We start from the raw sequence: 3,464 nt of genomic DNA, 5'->3' as shown, positions 1-3,464 counted from the left end.
ACTACCTATATGGAGAAGATATATGGAAGATGTATTATGGCCATATTCACATCACAACCTTTGAAGAAAGGTTGGACTCTTTGGTCAATGTTATTTATTCCATTTGTTTGATATGTAATTTAAAAGTCGCCCTAATACATGTTCAATATATAAGATAAACATAAATATTTTTTCTTAACATTGGTAAATGCATTTCATTGATTAATATGAAGCTAAAAATCTCAACTCTATCACAACAAAGTACAAATATTTAAATGAACCACACTAGATGGTTTGAAACGTGTTGATAATTTATCTCTAATGTGATTACCTCTGAAAAGATTTCTTAACACAATTTAAAAAATACTGTGAAACAATAACCATATATTTTCGTAAACAACCAAACAACTTCAAGATTACACAACAATATGTCTAAAAAGGAAAGTGCAACGTGTACAAACATGTCATGCCCAAGAATGTATGCTTTGCAGAACCTCATTTGGAGATCTTAAATGAGATCTTGAGTTTTGGCAAGAAAACAAAACCAAAAAGGCTTTATTTAAAATGGCCTTGAATGGTTGTCTAGAATTATGGTCAATAGGAATGTGTCCATTATGATTTAGTGGGCATGTTAGTGATTGGTTTTCAATATTGTACCCATTCTAGCTTTTCCAAAAGTTAAAAAAAAATAAATAAAAATAAATAAAATAAAATTTATGTCAATTATGAAGGGAAGTAAATATTTTAAAATGTAGAAGATGGGTTAATTTTTTAATGACCTACAAATATAAATTAATTAGAATTATGTATTAATCTTCATAACATTTATCCTAAGGGGCTAGTTATACTAGCAAATACCTAGTTTGAATCTCCCTAAGTGAGGCACACTACTCTATACCAAACTAGTTTAAGGAATGCCACCCATGAATGTTGATAAGCATCCCTTAGTTTCCTCCATGAGGTTTCTTGGTGCCTGGTTTTAATCTCCCTAGGTGAGGTGCACTATTTTACACCAATTGGTTTATGAGGGATGTCGTCCATGAAGTTGGGGAAGCGTCCTTTAGGTTTTCTCATAAGGTTTTCTTTGGGGAAAAGAAACTTCAAAATAAATTTTCTACATTGTTTTAGCCTCAGGGCTTGTGGTACTTATGTTATAAGGGTGTTGATCAACATCCCTTGATCACATTGAGGTCAATTTTTTCTCTATTGAATGTGCCAAATGACCCTCATGAAGACCAAAATAGTTTAAGAGCTTAAAAATTAGTTTCATGATGTGGTACTTCCTTATAGAAGGTCAACCAAGATGGTTTCTTCTTCGAAAAAAAAAATGGATACTAAGAAGGAAGGAATCAAATGTGTTCACCCTTTCATTTGATATCCATATATCTCATGTGCATTTACCATTTATCATTTTACCTTTTCCATTACCATCAATTTTTTAACTCTCTACATATATGTTACAACAATTAGTTTAATCTTTTTAATTAGAATGATGAGGCTCGAATCATAGGCTTATCGACTAGGGTTTCTTTTGTATAGTTGTCCATGGTTTGTTCTACAAGAGGGGGCTCAAGACCCTCCTTTAGTCAAATTGTCTCAGAAGTTTGTAGGAATGTTGGATCGGTCGGCGACCCCTCCCAAACTCCTCATCATCCGCATCTTTTAGTTGGAGGTAATGGAGACTTTCATCACTCAGAGAAACTATTGCATGACGCATTTTGGCAAAATAAAACTCAAGCGAATTGCCTACCAAAAGCACTGCAAGATCCAAAGTATGAGGTTAGATCTAACAATATTACAAAGTATGTCCAATATATGCATGTTCATGCTCTAATCTACAAGTCCATCGAATTATGGCCCTCTAAAAAGTCCTTGATCGCTTGGATCCAAAATAAATGGAACCTCGAGGGACAAATAGTTGTGGAGCTAGGAGCAAAAGGGTTCTTCACAGTGATTTTTTCTAGCATGGACGATAGAATCATGGTTTTTGAAGGAGGGTCGTACTTTTTTAATAATGTTGGGCTCTTCATGTAATTTTGGAAAGACAGGTACAATCCTGAGAAGGAACAATTCCTTGTTGCTCCAGTATGGGTTTGACTATTTTCTCTTCCAAAGAAATATTGGGAGGAAGAAATCCTTGAAGGCATTGACAATGTCATTGGTAGCTTTGTCAAGGTTTATGAGGCAACTAAGAGATGGAGATACACATCCTATGTAAAGGTCTATGTCTATATGAATATTTTTTAGCCTCTTCTAGTTTCAATGGACATTTATTATCAGGATAATCTTTGGAAACAGATATTGGAATATGAAAATTGTCCATTTAGATGCATGCATTGTCATGAATATGGAAATATTTTTAGAGATTGTCCCGTGATTACAAGGTTTACCAGGAAATCAATCAACTCATGAAGAGCAAGAGGGTTTTGGAAAATTCCCTCAAAGGACAAGGAATTTGAGATATCTTGCAACCACAAATTTCAATAAGAACACTAGACCAGGAAACACGTTCATGTCTTCTCCTCTCTAGTTGAGACTTCAATGCATGAAGTTAATCAATTAATCCTCAAGTAAAATATTGGAAGTATTCCCAAGTCTTTATTACCCCCAACAAAGCTCGAGAATAGGAATCCAAAAGGTAATCTACAAAATTCTCTGCCAAAGGAGCCAACTAGCTCAGTAATGGAAGAGGATGAGACTAAAGACCTCCTAAGAGACATGGATTTGGATGTTCCATGCATGATTTGTCTAGCAAAGGCATGCCTCAATAAACTTCTACAATCCATGCCAAACCATCAAACAAATAACACTCATTCTAGTTTGATTTCTTCAAATTCCCATTCAGGAGTTTATACACGATCTTTCAAAGATACCCCCAAGATGGTCAAGGAGATCAGAAAAAGGGGTGCAAGAGCATTAAGGTTTTGGTCCAAGAAGATGAAAAAAATTTAGTTAACTCAAGGAAAATCATGCCAATATCGAAGGCATTTCCTCCTTTTTAACCCAAAAAACCCTTTAGTTTTCATCTTGAATCTTTAGAGAATAAGTATGTTCCTATTTTTAATTACTATTATTATGAGTCTTTAATAGTTTGCTATTGATTAGTAGATTTACTAGTATCTTTGGTTGATAGGCCAATAATTGTAGTCCTTTTATGATAAATGGTATTTTCTGGACGTTGAAAAGCCAGTCTACATGTAGTTTTTCTCTGATTGATAAAAGGCTCTTCTAATTCACAAAAAAAAATAGTTTATTTATTAGCATCCTTTGTGGAGAGCTTTGGTGCATAATGAACCTAGAATTGTATCATTTTTATCCTTAGTTTCTTTGGCATATATCCCTATGACACGTAGTAGCCAACTAGACATTACACATGGTGACATTTGGAGGGCATTGTTTGGACACTGATTATTCGGTGATGTATTGTCAAATAGAAGACAAAAGTTTACACTCTTCACAAACTGCACAAAATTCCATGACTCTAT

The sequence above is a fragment of the Pinus tabuliformis genome, chromosome J (genome assembly GCF_031772625.1).
Source record: "Pinus tabuliformis cultivar Carrire ecotype Pingquan chromosome J, CPIR1, whole genome shotgun sequence".
Classification (NCBI taxonomy): domain Eukaryota; kingdom Viridiplantae; phylum Streptophyta; class Pinopsida; order Pinales; family Pinaceae; genus Pinus; species Pinus tabuliformis.
This window is presented reverse-complemented; position numbering follows the sequence as displayed.